The following is a 21,428-nucleotide window of genomic DNA, read 5'->3' on the forward strand; positions in this document are numbered from 1 at the left end:
GATACGTCTCCTTGAGAAGAAGATTTTCCAACACTCAGGGAATGGAAGAAGGCAAGGAATGGAGCCATGCCCTTATGGGGTTGAGTGACGGGACACTCTTGGCCAGAGGTCAAGGCAGGAAAATGTTTGGCACTTTCCAGGAAGGACGGGGACAGTTTCAATTAAGTGAAGTGGAAAAGAGCAAACAGGAAGAGCAGAGGCCAGGGATGCAGCCCCAGCAAAATCTGTTGGCTGGAGAGCTGCTAAGACTCAGGCTCTGATCTGAGTGAGATAGGACCCACTGGAGTGTGCCCCCATCAGACCGAGGCTCCCAGTCCCCAGCTGTCAGGAGAGCGGGCTGCTGAGCCACCTCCAGGAGCCGCCTCTGCCAAGCCTGCCCTTCCCCTGGGCAATGCAGGGGTGAAAAGGCCCAGCCCTCTTGCTTCAGCTGGGGACAAAGCTGAAGCCCAGTCCAGCCAGCCCCAGAGCTCTGGGGGTTCAGCAAGGCTGCACTGCCTGCAGCCCAACTGCTCCCCCTACCCAAGTGTCCCCCTCCAGGCGCTGCCCTCAGAGGAGCCTCCCAGCCACACCACCTGCTCATTTCTGCCTGAGTCTGGTTCCCGAGAGGAAGAGCAGTGAGCAGGAGTCTCTATCCCTCAAAAGGTTGCACAGCCTTCCCTATGTGGAATCCAGGGAGGTTCCTCTGTGTGAGCTGGAGCTCCTTCCCTGCTAGGAGGCAGCACCCCAGTGCTCTTGGAGAGCCTCCTGACAGGATCTGTGGTGTCCCCTCACTCTGCACTGCCTCCCCTCCACCCAGCACCCATTCCCGAGGTGGATTCCCCTTCACCCAGTATGAAGAGATACTGTGTCTGCCATCCTACATGTTTCTGAGTGTTGGTGCTGGATTCCCACTCACAGAACCAGCCGCCTCCGGAGGCTGCCTGAGAAGTGATGATTCTCTCCAATAGGAAATCCATTTATAGGTGAGACTCAAAACAGGAAATGACTGTTTCCTCCAGTGAGGACCCGCTACGTCCCCCATCTCTACCGTGACCATGGCTTGCACCATGCCCAGTTCTCCGTGGAGAAGGTGCAGCTGTCAGTCAAAATGACCAGAGGTTGCAGTGATGTCCCGTACAGCATGGTGACTGTTGCTAACGCTGCTGCAGGATATATTTGAATGCTGTTAGGAGAGTAGATCTTAAGAGCTCTCATCACAAGGAAAAAAACAAATTTTTTTTCTTTTGTAATTATAGGAGCTGCTGATGTCAACTAAACTTATCATGGAAATCATTTCATAATATATATAAGCCAAACCATTATGCTGTATGCCTTATACAGTGCTGGATGTCAATTACATCTGAAAACTAGAAGGGGAAAAAAAAGACCACAGAGGTTCTGGTTAATGACGAGCCAGCAGCCCCACACAGCCAGTGCTGCTCACCGGTCTCACAGGCCTCCGCAGGCTGCTCTCCACAGAGAAATCTATCCTGGAGTGTCGAGAATATATAAACAACACATCACGTTAATAAGAAAAGATAAGCAACCAAATAGGAAAATGGCCAAAGGATATGAATTCACTGAAGAGGAAATAGATAGGCCAACTGACAGAAGAGAAGATGCTCAGGCTTACCAGTAAGCAGGGAAATGCAAATCAAATCACCCACGAGATAGCGTCTTATTCACGCCTGTAACTGGCAAAAATTGGTTTGATGATATCATGTGCTATTGAAGGAATGGGTTACCCCGGACCCCATGAAAACATGTGTGTCTCAGGAGCAACAGTGCCACTTCTGGGGTGACTGTGGGCCCTGGAGCCCCCTCCAGATGCATAAGAGGTGCGTCCCAGGATGCTACACGAGGTCGTTGGGAACAACCATGTGTCGTCACCCAGGGAGTGGCTCAGATGCTGCGTAATCACACAATGAATATTGCTCAACAATTCAGACACTGAACCCAGATCTACATGGATCAACACGGAGGAACATCTCTAACAGTCTGGAAGGAAACCCATTAGCTTCATAGGTGTAATTAGTTTGGGGAGTGCTTGGTGGAAAAAGGTTGGTCACAGGGGACTTTGGGTTTATCCGGAATCTTGTTATTGTTTAAAAAAAAGAGAGCATATGGATGCATTTCTTGTTTCACTAGAGAACAATGTTAGGAGTCTGTCTTGGGGGAGGGGCCTTTCTTTCCCACCACTGCACCTGTGAGCTAATCCAAGTCCACAGCTGGCTGACAGATATCCCCAGGACCCCGGTGCGCCCCCACTGTTACAGGGGCCCCAGGGGCCTTCAGTCCACATCTTTTTCTGCCCCGCCAACCACCATACAGACCAACTTGCAAAGGCACAGGCAGAAGGTAGGGTTCCTGGCAGGAGTGACGGAGGCAGCCGTTTGTTTTAGCCCATGTCTAGCAGGCTGTCCTCCCTGCCTGTGCAGCTGGCCGCCCACAGCAAGCACACACTTGGCCCACCCATGGGTCCAGAATATGCCATCCAATGGCCGCTTTGGCCCCCACCTCTGCAATCTCCTTGCACTCCTCCTGCCACCAGTGCCACTGACATCCTGATGGGCCAGCAGGACCCAAAGGGGCTGTAGGCCACTGAGAAAGATGCAGCGGAACGCTCTCAGTGGGAGGGGAGGGGCAGAAAATTACGGAACTATGCAGACCTCACAGGAGGTTCTTCCAGCAGATGTTTGCTTGCCCCTCCCCCGCCCCCCCGACCAACCCTCCCAGGCTGAAGGCCAGAGGTTTCTCCAGAGCGATGGGGGGACCCTTCTGGTGATACAGGCCTCAGTGTCATGCCAGGTGGCCCCAGCACCCCTCTGCCATGTTTGTTGCTCCTCATCTCCCACTCCTGCTGTGCCCGGTGCACAGGCTGAACCCCAGCCCTCCACCCGGGGAGGTGGGGGGACTGGACAGGTGGTACGGGAGGGCTGGTTTGCAGTGTTGCCTTGGCCAGCTGCTACTCCAGGAGGACCTGGGCTGAACTGCGGCGGCAGGAACCAAGGTCATCCTGGACAGCTGGGGACAGCTACCAGGGAAGTCCAAGCTGCAGGTCCAAGGGGGGCGGGGTTGGCCACACTACTGGCGTCTCTGAAGAGCCCATACCCAGCTCCGGTTCTCGTGTCCTGAGCTTCCCCAGCCCCTCCCACCACCATCCACGTCAGGTGGACCGCCTGCCCCTTGAACTCCAGTTCAACCCTCCCTCTTTTCCTTTGCCCTCCCACCCAACTTTATCCCACTTACTAAAGCGTCATTTCCCACCATCCACAGACTGATCCCTAACCCCTGGCCCCGCCAGGATCAGCCATGGAATTTGAACGGGAGTCAGTCCAGCCCAGCAAGAGAACATCAAGTGTTACCTCTCAGCCTTTCTGGGTACAAGCTCTGACAACCACTCCAAGGGGACCCTGGAAGTCAGATCTGAAAGGGACCACCGGGGTCCCTCTGGATTAGCCAGGAAGAATGCCCAGGTCTGGAAGCCCCACCTGCTCTGTCTCTGCCACCCATTGTCCAGGAGTCCCGGTTTGATGCTCACAGTTGAGAACACTGTGCCTTGCAGACATCCCCTTTGGCCTAGGCAGTGGTCCTGGGCACAGAAAGCCTGAGCCCTGTGCCTAGAGCCAGAGCTTAGGTTCAAATCCCAGCTCTACTGCTTAGCTGTGTGACATTTAGCAACTGTCTTTACCTCTCTGAACCTGATAGGATTGCTGTGAATATTTCCTACCTCTGAAAGTAACTGTAAAGTTTCCATTTGTCATGATTTTTTTTAAAAAACCAAGTTTCCATGACTTCCAAAAGTTTGGGAATCCCTGGTGTAATCCCATAGTTTTTTTTTATAAGTTCTTGGCCTGCTTACTGTTCAAAACATGAATTGCAGAAAGGAAAGGTGAGAAGAGAATAGCCCTGAGGACAAAAAAAATCTGCAGAGTTAGGGCAAACTGCTGGGTGACAGCTTTGAAATGAAGCCACAGGGCTGTTAATTGCATTCTCTTTGCCCCCGGGTGTGTGCTCGTCTCTCTTCTCTGGTGTGGGATCAATGTGAGGGATGGTGAGCAGGATTAAGGAAGGCAGACTTTGATTAGACCATCAGACAGGTAAAAAGGTATTGAGCCAACTCCTGGTGACTTGTCACTAGACACAATTAATTGGTGCAAGTGCGTGTGTGTGTGTGTGTGTGTGTTCTTTGTCTCTCTCTATCTCTGCTTCTCCAACCACTCTCTCCCTCTCTCCTTTGGCCCCCACTTTATCCCATTTAGTAAAGTATGTGTATTCATACCCAAGAGTCCTGTGACTCCCTGTAGGAATCCAATTTACAACGAGTAACCAAAGGTTCATAGTGGTGGACTGTCTGGGGTCTTAGTTCACTTAACACATATTTGCTGAAGACCTACTATGTGCCAGTAAATCTTGCAGGTGGTGGGGACAGAACAGAGAAAAAACAGATGGTGGGGTTGTCCTTGTGGTGCTTACATTCCTTCCGATCCAAACAGGTGGTAAATATTTCCCATCCCCTAGTGACAGGCACTACAATGAAACAAAGAGGAGAGGATGAGGAGTGAAGAGGAGACTATTTTGGATAAGGTGGTCCTAAAGCCTACAGAGTGCTCAGCCGACAGGACTCTCGTAAGCACCTGTAGTATGCCTAGCACTGGGACGGAGAAAAAAACAATGGGCCTTGTTCTCCATCTGAGCCAGGAAGCAACACTCACGAATTGGGAGTGGAGACACTCGGTCAGATGGTGTGGATTAGGTGTGGGCATTCCAGTAGAGGCAGGGGAGGAAAGCCAAGAGTGCACCTGCTAGAGTAGAGAATTGGGGAACTGAAAACACTGATAAGATAGGGCAGTTGGAAAGATGGAGTCTTCCAGTGTGAACACGCTGAGCCGGGGTTTGCTGCACAACCCTCAGTGTGTTGAACAGCTCAGACTCTGGCCCAGTCTTGGGGGCTTATAGGCATCTTGTTATGTTCACCTTGCTCACATCTGCAGAAATCTGGGACTGAATCAAGCAATGGTTAGAGACAAGCATTTGAAAGCAACCAGTTATGCACAGAAGTACCCCTGGGGGTTGCATTTCTTTCTGTCTTGCTCTAAATAGTGACAACCATTCCTGCCTGATGGGGCCAAGCCTTGTGTCAGGCACTTTACATGCATGATGTCTTTTAATCCTTGTCACAACAGCTGAAGAAATACTGGGATTATTATCCCCATGTTTTAGAGAAGGAATCAGAAGTTAGGAGAGATGACGTAATTTGCCCATGTTCTGTCCCTTAATTAAATAAGCTATGGAAGACTTAACGACACAGCTAGTAAAACACAGAACCAGATCTGTCTGACTCTGAAAACCTTCATCTGATCTGATCTATGGTGCTTAACTGTTTTCCATAAATAGGCTTCATTCTTTTTTAACACAGTAAAAGCTTATACTGAGCTATTCTCACAGAGTCCTACTTTGTTTCAAAATAAGCAAGAACACAAAGAAAAGTGTTCCATAACTCAGAGTCAGAGGTCCAGGGGCACAGGGCCCGTGGCAGGTGATCTATCCTGCAATAACACACCACCTTCACCCCCCATCCCCACCCCCACCCCCAGCTCGCCTGAGCGGGCAGAGTTCCTGGTGGGGAAGGGGCTTGTGACCCGGTGGCTTGCTCAAGAGGGGGCCACAGAGGCGAGCCAAGCTGAACTGGGGTAAAGATACTAAAATGAAGCAGGATTACAGAATCTCCTACCCCAGTACCTAGTGAAACAAATTAAAAATAGTAAAAACAAAAGGGAAAAAAAATTTTTTTTGAGACGGAGAAAGAGTGGGTGGTGGGGAGGGGCAGAGGGAGAGGGAGAGAGAGAGAATCTTAAATAGGCTCCATGCCCGTACGGAGCCTAAGGGCTCGATCTCACGACCCTGAGATCATGACCTGAGCTGAAATCAAGAGTCAGATGCTTAACCAACTGAGCCACCCAGGCGCCTCATGAGAAGAACTATTAAAAAAAAAAAAAATGGATGAGAAAATAGAAAAACCTTATACCACTTTTAAAAATAATCACCATAAAAAGAAATGCTCAGGTCAGGGGGTGTCCTGACCTTGTCCTGGTGCCAGAGAAGTAGCCTGGAAGGAGGATGGTCCAGGAGAATGAGGAATGGGAGTGGGGGTTGCCAAAGTGTCCACACTGTGCTGTGTGCGGGGAAGAAGAAGCTGGAGACCACTGACCAAACTGCTGGGCTCACAGCCCAGCCCAGAGTGGCCCTGATCTCAACATTTACTGGAATCCCTATTAAGAAATAGGTTCCAGGCCACCCCGTGACCAAATAAGCTTCCTACACCCATTCTCATGCCCTCAGGTTACAGAAAAGCAGACCGAAGAAAACATCAGCGCCCTCAGAGGAGAATGGAAATGAGAGGGACAGAGACAAAGAAATGAGGAGGAGAGCTGCAGACAGAGAACTGGGTATTGGCACCTGGTCAATGGCTCCCTGCCCATCTTATGTATATCACTTGAGTTGCTTTTTTGGTTGCAAGGAGCAGAAAACCAAATAGAAGTGGCTCAGATATTATCTGAGATATTATCAGATATATTACCCAAATAGAAGCCCCAGGACCCAGAGCCTTTCTGTTTTGTCATCTTTCTGCTTTGTCATTCTCAGCACATTTTGCTTAGACTAATGTTCCTCATGAGGCTAAGATGGCTGCCAAAATTCCAGGCATTGCAGAGGCAACCTCACATTTCAATGGCCAGAACTGGGCCACCTGCTTCTTCCTAAGCCAATCGCTGGCTAGGGAAATGGAACTACTGTGATTGGCTTAGACTAATTAAGACCCACCTCTGCCCAGGGCTTCCTTGGGGAGAGTGAGCACCCAGATAGGTCTGGGGCTCTAACAACACAAAACACAACAGGGGGACATGGAAGGATGGCTTTGATGAGTAACCAACAGGTTTATTCCACCCTGGTTAGATTAGCCACCCCAGGACCTTTGTCTAAGCACCAAAAACAGTCCTGATTAACCCAGGCATGAGGGAAGGCAAGCATAACAGGGGGAGTCTGGAAAAAGTCTACATTTAGGAGCATGATAAGCAGTTCTTCATAATTATCAAGATTCTGACTGAGAGAGTGGGCTGGGCAAGAGGTGGGCAGTGTGCCAGGACCTCAGCAAGCACCCTAGGATTTGAGAAAAACGGACACTTCCCCAGAGTCAGCCTTTGGCCCACCCATCCTCAGGCCATGGCAGGTGCACGCAGCTCAGAGGTCCCAGAAGCCAACATCCACATCTTGACCATACAGCTGAAGTGTGTCCCCACACAGGGAAGGGTTGGGCCGAGAAGCCATGAGGACCAGCTGCGGTGGGCTGGCTGGCACCCTGGGCACAACCCCACGGTACCCAGCCGCTCTCCTGCCTGCATGAGGAGGCAGCGTGCTGGCCTGTAATCGCCCATGTCCTCCTGATTTGGGCACTCGCGACACAACTCCTGTCACCATCACTCCCATTTCATACTCTCTCAAATATTAGTTAATTTTAACTTATGCCTAAATTTTATTTTTCTATTTCTTTCATGTCTATTTAGAGGATACCTAACAGGAAGCTTTAAATCACGTCATAAATGGGAAGGAGTCTCATTTTCCATACTATGAGTACAAGAAAACACAATGAAGTCAAAATAATGTTATTAAACCCTAATATGATACCACTGCTTGGCAAGACGCTCAGCCCTAGGCCCACTCCCTCTTGGTTAGAAGAAGAGAGATTAGCAAGTATTATGAAGGTGTTAACACACTCTAGCACCAAATCAAGGCATTCTCCTTAAAGCCATTAGAAGGTTTGCAAGATAATTTGTAGGCAAATAACTTTCTCACTGTGGAATCTGAGAGTATTCGACGCTGGGCTCAAGGCTCTTCAACACGTCTCTTGAGTGCCACCACACTCTAGGGACGCCAGAGGTGTGTAAGAGCCTTGTCTCAGGGTCAGAGGAGCTGTGCTCAGTCCATGAGCTTGGACTGGGGCAGGTCACATGGCCTCAATTTCCTCAGCTGTCAGAGAGGGTCCATGGTCTCCGTCAGAGTGGTGGGAGGGTGCAGGTGGATACCATGTGGAAGGCACCTGCAGCTCTCTCCCAAGCATGCTGCGATGGCTGGGGCAGGGGTGGAAGGGCCCCTTCAGTGGGGCCCTGTGGCTGAAAGAGCCCCCCACCCCCCAACCTTGGCACCATGCACCCTGTTGCCGGCTCTGCAGCCGAACGGCAGGAGGCCCAGGTGCGCCCACCCAGCCGGGGCAGCGGAGAGGACCAGCCAGCAGCCACTGCAGGGGTGGGAAGTGACAGGCCCTGAGGCTGGAACCACCACCAAACACCGCCCTATGCTCCCTCCTGCGGGGATGGGCAGTGACTTCATGGGAGCTCCTGGACAGCGCACTGCTCTTGAGACGCCTACACTCATCCTCTCTTGGGGCCAGTCGGTCAGCGCCACGTTTGCTGGGTGTGTGTGGGCACTGCTGCCCACAAGTCGGAGCCCCTCGTGTCTGGTTCTGGGGGGCATAGACAACGAGAATACACCCAGAGGTCAGATCTGGGGGGCTTGCCCCACACTGGGGGTCCAGCTCTGCCCTGGGAGAAGTAGGCACTCTGGTCGGCCAGCCTGGGTCACATCCCCTCTACCATGGTGGGACGGCAGGACTATGAAGAAGGCAGTCCCAACAGATGAAACAGGACAGTTCCCACTGCCCGACCTGTGGATCTCAACCCATTGATGGGTTGTGAAACCAATGAGCGAGTTGCTAGAGAGGGGGAAGGACACTGGGTGGGGGTGGGGGGGACCACAGTAGCCATCCCCTACAAAAAGCTCTAGAGGACAACTGTCCCGACAGGAGTGGGTAGGCTAGAGACCCCATGACCAGGGATGAAAGCAGGAAAGCAAGCGCAGAGAAAACAGTGTGACATCACAGCTTGGAATATGGGCAGCGGGGCAGCAGGCTGGGCGCATGGGAGTGTCTGGAAACACAATGGACAGCTCCCCATTCTGCATCCTTTATACAAAGACATTCCAGGCACATGGTCTGACCATCTTTCTAGTTATTTCCTTCTGGGAATCAGGGCATATCTCCCTCTAGTCTTTTCCACAAATACTTCACACACACACACACACACACACACATTACTATGCCTATAGATATATCCTGAGTCTCAATACAAATTTACTTCTGTCTGTGGGTCATAAAGAAGGGAAAAACATTGCTCCAAACCATGCTCACTGAAGCCGGTAGAAATGTAAAATGAGCTCTGATTTTAGATTCCAGACCTGGTCCAGAACCTTACCAGCCATAGGATCCCAAGCAGGGACCTCTGTTCTCTGACTCCAACTGCAAAATAGGGTAAATCCACTGCTCTCAACCACAGGTAATGCACAGTGAGAATGAATCACCGTACTAATGGAAGTGATTTCTGAACAGCTCAGCTCCCTACAAATGCATGATAGTAAGATGGTTAATATTAGGTCCTAGCCAAGAACCCATCTTAAGCCACAGTCCAGAAAACCAAGTCTTGTTCTTCGATCGCATCTACTTAGCCAGCTGTTCGGTTCCCATATGTTCCTTTCTCTTCCAAAGCCTCCACCGCCAATTGGAATACAAGATAAAAAACACCATCTGGGCTCTGAGTCCTCCAGCTCCCTGCCCAGGACGTCTTGGGGCCGGGAGATGAATTCCAGTTCCTTCTGGCACTCTCATCTTCCCTGGCTGACTGTGTTGGCGAGGGCTTACATGTGGGCAGCCTCTCAGCCATGTTCCGCATGGCTCTCCACCACACATCAGAAGGGCTCGCAGCTCCTGGACCCTGCCCCTGCTGTCCTGCTGGGAGCTTCACTGTTGATGCCCCTTCACCGCATCGGTCATAGCAGTCCTGCCCTCCACGTGGGGTGAAACGTGCCTCCTACCCTGGAAACTGCATTGACAGAAGGCCCCACCAATGGCAGAGAAGCAATGGCCTCTGGCCTTGACCGAGGCTCCACTGGAGCTTTTCACAGGCACTTCTGCTTATGGGTTGCTAGATGTAATAAATGGATGCAAACCTGGCCTCTATTCTTCATTCATGCCTGTGTCCATGCCTTTGCAATGTGGCTTTGTAGCTCTTCCCATCAAGATGCGGGGTCCATTTCCCCACCCCTACTGGGTGGCCTGTGACTTGCTTTGGCCAAGAGAAGAGTAGGAAGGACACCATGCCAGTTTTGAGCTTGGGCCTCAAAAAATCTTGCAGCTTCCACTTGACTTTCAGAACGCTTAATGCCTGCTCCATGAGCAAGCTCTGGTCTAACCTTCTGAAAGACCCAGAAGAGAAAGAGGTCCATCCTAGTCTACCAGCAGCCAACCCTCCAGCATGTGAGAGACCTCCACCTAGACCAGCAGAAGTCCCCTCTGACCTTCACTGGCCCCAGATGCATGAGTAAGCCGACCTGAGATCAGCAGAATGACCCAGCCAACCCGTAGCCTCATAAGAAATAACGTTTGTTATTTAAAGCCACTAGGTTATGGTATAATTTGTTACAAGAGCTCACTGACATATTAAGAGCATGCCTTCCTTCCCTTAGAGGAATCAAGAGAGAAAGTAAAAACTCTGGTAGGTTGTTCCATTGATGTGCTTCCCTGCCCCCAATCAGATGGTCTGGACGGAGTGTGAGAACCCTGGGGCGAGGTTAGAATCTAGCCCCTCATCTTGAAGCCTGGGTGTCAAGCAATAAAGGAAAAGGGGTACACGGTAAGTAGATTAACACTAGTCACTAGATATCCCTGTCCCTGCTCAGTTCTCCCTCTCTCCTGCCCATCCTGGGTGCCCCCACCCTTACTCCTTCCTGGTCTGCCAGAGAAGGCACAACAATTTTCTCACTTAATTGCACTGAGCAACATAGCTGTCTCTGTCCTAGCTACCCAAGGCATGCCCTGGGGTACAGTTTTTTTTAAGATTTTATTTATTTATTTGACAGAGAGAGACACAGCGAGAGAGGGAACACAAGCAGGGGGAGTGGGAGAGGGAGAAGCAGGCTTCCTGCAGAGCAGGGAGCCTGATGCGGGGCTCGATCCCAGGACCCTGGGATCATGACCTGAGCCGAAGGCAGACGCTTAACGACTGAGCCATCCAGGTGCCCTCTGGGGTACACTTTTTACACAGACTCACGTGGTATTCTGCTAACACGGTGTTCTGCTAACACGGTGGTTCTCAAAGGACAGTGTTGTCACCACTGGTGACACCGACAACAGTTTTCACATCTTTGATGATAATATTCCAGTGTATTTATATTCAGGTATATTCAGCTAAGATATATCAGCTCGAGAAATCTACAATGGCATGTTTCCACTTAAAATAAATTTAAGTGCAACTGGATGCTAAATGGGGGATTTCAGGGGAGACCTCCCAGCCCCACAGATGCTGCTCCATGAAAGTGATGAAAGTCCGGAGGCAGAATTCACAGAGGGGATGACCCGAAACGGGAGTCAGAGCTGAGCTTGGAGGGTCGGAGAGTGGGGAAAGGTGGTTTCTGGAGAGAGATGTTGGGGGGCGAATGGCTCATGTGCCGGAGGTGACAAGGGGCTTGACATGGTGCAGGAGTGCCATTCACCTCTTAGTGAGTGGCGCTTCAGGAAGAACCTTCGGGAGAGCCTGCTGCGTGTCACTGAGTCTGCAGCACCTGGAGACTGATCTGTGATACGTACCTGAGCAGCATGGAGGCAGGTGGGTGTGGCCACAGACCTCAGGGCAGAGAGAAAAAGTCCCACACTGAGAACACGGGTGGTCTGGCTTCCGTGGAGCACACTTTACAAGGCCCTCTTTATGGAAGGGAAATCAGATTCCCTTGAGGAGCTCCTTGCTGGGACCCCTCCCGAGCCTTGAAAGCACCTAAACAAGGGGTGGCTTTGAGGCTGAAGCTTCGTGCCACCTGTCTTTTGCTGGGTGGTAGCCGCACTGACAACAACACGGGAGCAAGAATGAGTAAGTGTCTCCCATGAGCCAGATGTGGGTCACGTGGGAGAGAGAAACAGCCAGAAGCTGTTTTAAATCCTACCCAACAGGGGTGAGAAGGTGCATCCCGAGAGAATGGCCTGGCCATGGAAAGGGCCAGAAGGAACCCATAAAAGGCCCCAATGGGAAAGAGCTACCTTTTAACACTGGCCCGCCCAGACCGTGCAATGATGCACGTGTCACCTGATATCTCCTCTACCCAAACGGGGCTAAAAAGAAAGAAACATCGCCCAACGGATTGTGCTGCCTGTCCTGACACAAGCCACTAGCCCTCAGAGGGGCTCCATGGGGAGTGGCCTGGACGCTCTTGCTGAAATGTGACCTAAAGTGATCACGGGACATTTTTTAAATGGCCTAAAGCAGAGCAGACACAGTACAAACACAAGTTTTCAGAATCACAGCCTCTAAATTATACCTGCTGTCCCAATGACTCAGTGAATCAATTTTTAAAAAATATATTGTAGTAAGTGGAATATTATTCAGCCATGATAAAAAGGAAATCCTGCCATTTGTGACATGGATGGACTTCGAGGGCATGACGTTAAGTGAAATAAGTCAGACAGAGGAAGACAAATACCGTATGATTTCACTTATATGTCTAAAAAATCCAAATCTTAAAAAGCCGGAACCCAGAGAAAGAGAGAGTAGAGTGACAGTCACCAGGGGCTGGGGTCTGGGGGAAGTTGGCAGATGTTGGTTGAAGGCTGTAAACTTCCAGCCACGAGATCAACAAGTCCCGGAGCGCTAGCGTACAGCATGGCGACCACAGCTAATAACACTGTATTATGTACTTGATGTTTGCTAAGAGAGTAGATCCTAAGTGTTCCCACCACAAAAAGGAAATGGTGACCATGTGACGGCACAGAGGCGTTAGTCCACCTGTGCAGGTAGTCATTTTGCAATATGAACATGTGTCAAATCAACACGCTGTATGCCTTAAATGTACGTAATTGTATTTCTCCATTATGTCTCAATAAAACCAGGAGGAAAAAGGAAAATGCATTTTGAAAAGGTAAAAATATGCTGTATTAGTCAGCTCGGGCTGCCATAACAAGTACCCCAGACTGGGGACGGGTAGGTGGGGGGTTCAACAACAGACATAGTCTCACCATTGTGGAGGCCAGAACTGCAAGATCTAGGTGTCTCGGGGTTGGTTCCTTGTGGAGCCTCTCTCCTCAGCGTGCAGAGGGCCACCTTCTCCCTGTGTCTTCATGTGGTCACCCTCTGTGCACATCTGTGTCCTAATCTCCTCTTCTTAGAAGGACACCAGTCAGATTGATGGTGACCCATATGACTTCATTTTACCTGAATCACTTCTCTAGAGAGCCTATCTCCAAAGAGTCACATTCTGAAATGTTGAGCTTCAACATAGGAATTTGGGGTGGGGGGGGGATACAATTCAGCCTGTTATATCTATGAAGTAAATAAAAGGTATTCAGACTTCAGGATAGGAGGCTAAACTAAAAACACTAATACCATGATCATGGCCAAGAAATTTGACGTTTAAACACTAATATAATCTAGTACATGGTGCATATTCAAATCTCCCAGCTGTCCCCTAGATTTCCTTCATATATTGTTTTTTGACCCAAGATCTAAACAAGAATGTATGTGATTGAAGTTCAGTCTCTTTTATTCTAGAACATTTCTCCTGGTTTTTCTTTTGTCTGTCATGACATTGACCGTTTTGATCAGATCCAGGTTAGACATTTGGGTGGAGGGACACGGGTGACGGTGCGAGCTTCCTACTCTCCCACCTCAGGAGACACCGGATATCTATCTGTCCCATGACCAGGGATGCTAAGTGTTTCACTCTGCTAAGGGAGTGTCCACCAGATCTCTTCATCATAAGGCAAATTTTCCCATTTTGAATTATCGAGTTGTCTGTGGGGTACATGGGTGGCTCAGTCTGTGAAGCTCAGGTCATGATCTCAGGGTCCTGGGATCGAGTCCCATGTCAGGCTCCACACTCAGCGAGGAGTCTGCTTGTCCCTCTGCCTCTCCTTCTGTGCCTCGCCCCGCTCTCTCTCTCTCTGCCTCTTTCTCAAATAAATAAACAAAATCTTTTTAAAAAATTATTGAGTTGTCTGTGGGGTGATACTTGAGGACTCTGACTTGCCAGCAACCCGACAAACTTTCGCCTGTTTGCCCATTCTTCGTGATCCTCGTCTGCATCAGCTAATAGGTTGGAGATGGCAAAATGAAGTGTGTAACATCTCTGGAACGGACGGACACTGGAAAGGCATCACTGGACAGTGTTATCAAAGAAGATGGGCAAATAAGGACATGGAAAAGCAAGATCTGAAATTACAGATACAAGATAATGTATTTGCTACCACAAATATAGGGGTATGGATGTGTCTTGGAGCTTCTAGTGGCTAATATGTAAGGGCACTTTTGGCAGATCCACACTCTGTCTCCTGGGACCTGCCTGAGAAACAGAATACCAGCAGGGAGGCGGGCGTGGGGTGTCACCATGAAAGGACAGGTCTCCTCTTACCTGTTTGGGGACTCCAAGTTTGTGACTCAGAATTCAACACTGACTCCAGGTTAAATGTGGCTGATTGAAAATGGGTAGGAACTTCTGCTTCAATCTGAATTCCCACTAAAATTGCAATAAAAGGATTTTAGGGTGGGGGAGTCAAAAGCTCAGAAAGACAAGGAGAGCAGGAGAGGAGAGAACAACAAATGTCAGACTCAGGAAGGGATCTGTGCGACTGGTAACTCAGTCAGTGGATGGAAGAGTGCTGACCCCCTAGCCCAGCAGCAGGGAGGCCTGATACACAGAACCTGTGAAAGTCTCAGGAATTGAAAGCCCTGGAGAACAGAAACAGAGGGTTGGTTGAAAGCCTTTGATAAGCAGTCAGATCCCCCAAATCTCCTCCACTCGACAACATCACCTTGTCCCAGCACAAGACCGGAGACTAATTCTCTAGAAACCACAATGGGGGCTCTGAACTAGGGAATACTGGTCAGAAGACACAAGGGAAATAAGTGAACTTGACACATTGAATGCCAAGACCTCCAGCCCTCTTCCCCATCAATGTCCCGGCCTGGTACCTGGCTTCTCTCTCCAGGTAGATACTCCAGGGAGCCTGACCAGATCAGGAGGAAAGACCTTGAGGGTTGCCCCAGGAGACACCCAGGTAGATCATTGTGCAATGAAGCCCACAGCCAATAAGCCATCCCTCTCCCATCACACACACACACACGCACGCACGCACGCACACATACAGACACAGAACTTCCATCAAGATTTTAGTGCCCTGCTCTTAAATATAAACAGACAATCAAGGACCACCAGACATCCGAGGAAAGCTTTGAGATGAGAGACAGAGGTCAGAGCAAACAAATTAATGACAAAAGCAACTTAAAGGAAACAGCTGTTATGCAGGGAGAAAAAATTTCAAAATGATGGTCATTCATCAATATATTCAGAGACATACGAGACGATATTCTGAGCATGAAACAAGAACAGAGTCATATTCAACAAAAGGAACAAAAAAAGAAAGAGCTCTTGGAAATTCAAAACTATGCCAGCAGAAGTGAAAAATCTAAGAGTTTGGAGGATACAGTTGAGCAGGGCCATAAAGTAGAACAAAGAAAGAGAAGGGACCAGAAAGTTAGAGCACCCATCAGGAAACCCGACATCTGAACAATAGGGGTTCCAGTGGAGAGAAGAGAAAAGGGAAAACCATCCACAGAAGTCCCTCAGAGTGGAGAGTCTGGGCATTCTAGGTTGGAAACGACCACGAACTGGAGGGAGACAGACCTACGTCAAGATGCAGGTGGGAAACCTGATGGCACAGAAGATAAAAAGAAGGCCCCAAAAGCCTCCGGGGAGAGAGAATAAACAAAACAAATATAAAAATTATACAAGACTCTAAGGTCCTACTGGCACTGACTTCCTAAAGCAGCCCTGGAAGCTGGAAGCCAAGGGAGTGATGTCTGCAACACTCCTGGGAAACGAGGAGCTGAGTCTCCAATCTGACAGAAGAGAAAGGTGGCCAGGATGGGGTGAAGGAGGCGCTGAGCATGAGGACAGGAGGGCAGGGGTCAGGCCAGACACGTAGAAGGTCTGGGAAAATGTGTTAGGGGACGAATGGGCAGAATAGCCAATGATTTGAAGGTAGGGAGAGGAGATTGATTGGCTCACCTGGAGACTGTTTGGACATGAATCTGTGACAAGTGAATAGAAAATTAATAGATTATTAACAGACTGTAGAAAATTAAGCAAGCAAAGACAATCGTTAATGCTGGGGAGTAGAGAGCAACAGATCATCCCAGATATGCATGAGTTGCTAAGTTACAACCTTCCAGAAAACTCAGTTGAGAAATATATTCTACCCATTTAAGATTCAGGAATGGGGAAGTTAAGGTAGAAAGGGATTCTAAGTATGGACAGTTATTCTTGAAAAAGGAGATGTAGGATGCCTGGGTGGCTCAGACAATTAAGCATCTGCCTTTGGCTCAGGTCATGATCCCAGGGTCCTGGGATCGAGCCCCGCATTGGGCTTCCTGCCCAGCGACAAGCCTGTTTCTCCCTCTCTCCACTCCCCCTGCCCCCACCCCCCGCTCGTGCTCTCTCACTCTCAAATAAATAAATAAAATCTTTAAAAAAAAGAAAAAGAAGATACATAATGATAAAATAAATGAACAAATTAAACACGAAAATTGGACCTAAGACTCTGGATCATACTTGCAAACACTGTGAGGAGGAAGTAGGTAAAATAGGCGAATTTCTTTCTACACAGAGGGGAATCAAGAGTTATAAATTTAGTTTTGAGGTCCATTTTTACAACATATATCCATTTTAAATAAAATAAAAGTATACCAGCAAAATTAAGCACATGATGTATACCTTCCCAATCAAAGAAAGTGAAGTCAAAATGGCAAAAAGCCAGAAAGCACAGAACTGTGCCAGAAGACCAAGTGGTTAAGCCCCTTTTAAAAAGATAAAACTCAAAATAAAATCCAAAGATAATGCTATTTTTAAGCAAAAACATCGAAAACAAAATTACACAGAAAGTTTAAAAATATAGAGATGCTAGTGCAGTCTGGTCAGACCAAAGAGAGAATGTGGAATAAAAAATAAAAGTCGGGGAACAGAAGGAGAGACGCAGGGGTGGCACCCGCTCAGGAGTCAGGCTGTGCTCTGAGCAGAGAGCAGGAGCGCCGCCTTTCAAGAGAGGGGAGCTCGAGCTGGGTATTGGTGAGGGCGGAAACCTCTGTCCCCTGGGCCACCCTGTCCCATCATGCGATGAGGAAGCCAAGGCCCAGCGAAGCCCTCCAGTTGGCATGACGAGTCAGGGGTAGGATTGGGAAAAGAAACCCGGTCTGGCTTTTTCCTTTCACCCCGCCAGCCTGTGGCCCTCATTAAGGGAAGAAGTTCCCAACAAAAGCAGCCTCATTTGTCAGGAGGCTGGGGGTCCCTGCTCCTGACTCACACTTTGAAGTCCAGAGGGCTCCTGATGCTGGGGCAGGGCTGGGGTGGAGAGTCCTCCGGCCAGGGTCCCCAGCAGCCCACCTTTGGGAGTCCAAGTCCATCCCACTGGTCTTGGGGCAGCGGCCTCCCTGCCCCAACAGAGAGTGTCCCTCTGTCTCCCCATGCCCACGGCAGGGGCCAGACGTCAGCCCTTCCATGCTTGCTCAGCCCCGCGCTGCAAGGGAGGCAGGAGGAGGTCCTCGCAGGGGACCACCCACCTAAAGGACCAGAAGATATTGTCACTGTGAAGGCAAACGTGCTGCATGTGACCTGTTCCCTACCAGGATGACAAGTGCAGGGCCTTCCCACCTCTGAGCCACGTGCCAAAAAGGCTCTGGTCTTGGGAAGGGCAAGGTTCCAGAGAAAGCCTAGGAGAATTCCATCCCACCCTGACGCTACCTGCAGGGTGGGAGAAAGCAGACTGCTCCAAGGAGAGGAGCATAGCCAGCAGCCCTGCAGGAGACACGGGGCCCTCTCTCGCTATCTCTCTTGCTACCTCTTTTATCTCTATCTCTCTTTTTTATCTCTGTCTCTGTCTCCCTCCCCTATGGTCTCCTGTCAAGCACCAAGGGCTGCAAGTAGCTGCGCAACCGTCCAGACGTGCACGTGAAGAGTTCTGGTGGCCTCGGGACCCTCCCTGTGGCCCGGCCATCTCATGTGAGGGTGTCTCCTGTTGGGAGACCCCCCACATGCCCGTGAGGGACTTGCTCTGCCCAACTTTGGCATGAAAGAGAGCTAGTCCGCAGGGCCCTGCAGGTTCCCATCTGCCAGCTGAGTGGTCAGCAAGAGGCACACATCAGTCTACTCTGCAAGCCCAGCCTCTCCAAGGCTCTCTCCAGCAAACACTGGGGGCCTCATCAACATGGGGGGACACAGGGGCCACCAGACTGGAAGCCCCCACTCCTTACTGATCTCTTCTGCTCCCCTGTCTCACTCCCTGTTAAGCCCAGGACTGACCCTGACTGGTCGGGCCTCACAGCCTGCTCCTTCTCTCTGCCCTGCACTGACCCCACCCCCACCCCGCTGTTTCTCGAAGAAGCTGGGCAAGCCCCACCTCGTGACCTTTGCACTTGCTGTTCCCTCTGTCTCAGAGAGATGCTCTCACTGAATACCCCCAGGGCTCCCCCACCTCCTGTTGCACCATCAAGCATCACCTCCGTGGTGAGGTCACCTGACCATGTTACTTAACATTACAACCCCTCCCCGCCCACACACACACACAGCACTCCCATTTCCAGATGTCGGCTTCACTTACTGCCTCACCGACCTAAGTTCCATGAGAACAGGGGTTTTGTCTACTATCTCCCAGCACCTGGAAAAGAGCCTTGCACACAGCAGGTGCTCAATAAATACTTGTCAAATGAATAAATGAACATGCCTGCCTTTTTGCTCCCTTCGCCCACCCTCTCCTTGGCACATGCTTGGTCTCTGTCTGGCAGATTTCTTTCTTTTTCTCCTTTTAATGAAGTACAGGGATACACGTGTTACGATAGTGCTCACCACAAGCGAGCATCAGCGCTGTTACAGTACCTCTGACTGTTCCCTGTGCTGTGCCCCTCATCCCCGTGACTGATTCATCCCATGACTGGACGCCTGTCCCTCCCACTCCCCTTCCCCCCTTCTGCCCGTCCCCATCCTCTCCTCTCTGGCGACCACCAGTTTGTTCTCTGTATTTATGATTCCGTTTCTCCTCTTTTTTGTTTGTTTGGTTTGGTTTTTAGATTTTACATATAAGTGAAATCATATGGTATTTGTCTTTTTCTGTCTTATCTCACTTAGCACATTACCCTCTAGGTCCATCCATGTTGTCGTGAATGGTGGGATGTCCTTCTTTTTTAAGGCTAACTAGTATTCCTCTGTGTGTGTGTATGTGTGTATGAATCACATCTTCCTTACCCATACATCCTCTGATGGACATTTAGGTTGTTTCCATATCTTGACAACTGTAAATAATGGGGGTACAGATATCTTTTCAAAATAAGGATTTCATTTCCTTCAGATAAATATCCAGGAGTGGAACTGCTGCTGGATCATATGGCAGTTCTATTTTAAATTTTTTTGAGGAACGTCCATGCTGTTTTCCACAGTGGCTGCACCAGTTTGCATGTCCACGTCTGGCTTCTCTGTTGTCTTCCCAGCCTCTTCTGAACCCAGGACGGCTTTCCTCCTCTGCCTCCTGCCCGCCACTGCTGGAGTCCGGCACAGGGGCAGGCTAGTGCCCTAGCGCCAAGCGACAGCAAAGCCAGGGCCTGGCCCTGCAGGGAGGCTGCCTCCTCTCCCGCCCTCCCCAGGGAGCTCCTCGGAGCGCTGCACCGGAGACTAGGTCTCGAACTTCCACCCCACCTGGGAAGGAAGCTGCGGAAAGGGGTATTCGCCTCAACAAAACTTAGAGCCTTGGCAGCTAAATTCAAATCAGGTGCAATTTTGATATCACTCCAAATAGTCTGGGCAAGAGCGCTAAGGGATTTTCTTCTTGAAATTATAAAAGGAATGGAGAAGGCCTGTGAATTCTAACAGCTGCGAATTAGTGAGCTAAGGAGAGATTTGGGGGATCACGAAGACTCTACCTGGAGCAGGCCTCGGGTGCCTGACGGTGAAGGCAGAGCCAGCCACTGCCTCCACGGCGACAGGTGCACTGAGCCAGGCACAGGGAGGAGCCAGGTGCTGCCTCCCGCAAAAGCACCGGGCCACTGTTCTCCCAGGAGCAGGAGCAGAGCGCAGTGGACAGGAGTGGAAAAATAAACCCAGGATTCCGCCTAGACATGTGCCACGTCAGCCCTGTCCAGTGCAGGAGCCGCGAGCCACGTGTGGCCACTGAGCCCTTGAAATGTGGCTGATGCAAATGAGGAACTTTTATTTCACTGAAATTCACTTTTGTTTAAACACAGAAAGCCACATGTGGCTAATAGCTACCACATCAGACAGCGCAGATTTGGAAGTAGGTGTCTCAGGCAATAAACTAAAACTATCCCTTAAAGGAATGAGGAGCAGCGTGCGGAGAACAGCCAGCCTGAAACCCATCTCCCCCAGTGCCGGTCTCGTTGGCAGGAAGGAGGAAGGGAGAAGTTCAATACTAAGTTCTGTTAGAGCGAATAGTAACTTAGTTACCACTCTTCCCAGGACTTAGTGCAATTAAACAAGTGAACAAAAGAAGGTGTAGACAGATTGGAAAGGAGGAGAAAAATTTATCATTGAAAACAGCAGTATGGCATCATGGACTGAAGGTGTAAGTTACTAGAAGCAGTAAGTGAATTCACTAAGGTAGTCAGCTATAAAATTATCATATCAAGATCAATACCTTTTTTATAGAAAACTTAAACAGCTAAAAATGTAATGAAAGAAAAGAACTCGTGCTCAATAGCAACTGAATATGAAGTGCTTTACAAAATTAAGAAATGTGAAGGACTTATGTGAAGAAAACTATAAAGCTCCACTAAAAGACATAAAACAAGATAGGATAATTGGCGAGTCACATCTTTGTATTCAATAGGAAGACAAAGTTGTAAAGATGTCAATCCTTTCTAAATCAAAATTCTACTTGAATTTTTTGACCAAAAAAAAAAAAAAAACCTCAATTGAACTTGACAAAAGTATTCAAAATATGAACAGATACATCAGTGGAAGAGAATAGAGAATCCAGAAATAGAGTCATGAATATATGAGTATTTAGGAGCTGATAAAAATGGCCCTAGATGGAGCAGTTTTGGGGTTGTGAGGGGATAATTCAGGCTGACATGGGTTAAATATGTGATAAATGAGTGACCAATGGAATTTATCTGAATACAGAAACTCTTTCTAGAAGTTTGCCTGGTGGCACCAAGGTTTGCGAATGTTATAGCCCTACCGTAATCTCCAACATCCCCCCACCAGCCTCCTCAAGTAAACATCCAAGTTAAATAAAAAAGGCTCATCCTGGAAGCCCCCACCCCCTCACCCCTTGCCACCCCTAAGCTTCTCCAAAGAGA

General features: G+C 49.5%; 1 long non-coding RNA gene across 3 annotated transcripts in view; it reads right to left on the reverse strand.

Moving 5' to 3' along the window:
• Positions 1 to 21,428, reverse strand: part of LOC118526969 (uncharacterized) — a 43,796-nt gene that overhangs the window by 13,988 nt on the left and 8,380 nt on the right. For 2 of the 3 annotated variants that reach the window (XR_004912908.2, XR_004912910.2), the window contains exon 1: positions 6,064 to 6,175. The exons of the other annotated variant lie outside the window; for it this stretch is intronic. This is a non-coding gene — a long non-coding RNA (uncharacterized LOC118526969). Of the gene's footprint in view, positions 1 to 6,063; positions 6,176 to 21,428 lie in introns of those variants that run through there. 3 annotated transcript variants of the gene reach the window in all.

This window comes from Halichoerus grypus, chromosome 1 (genome assembly GCF_964656455.1).
Source record: "Halichoerus grypus chromosome 1, mHalGry1.hap1.1, whole genome shotgun sequence".
In the NCBI taxonomy this organism is placed as follows: domain Eukaryota; kingdom Metazoa; phylum Chordata; class Mammalia; order Carnivora; family Phocidae; genus Halichoerus; species Halichoerus grypus.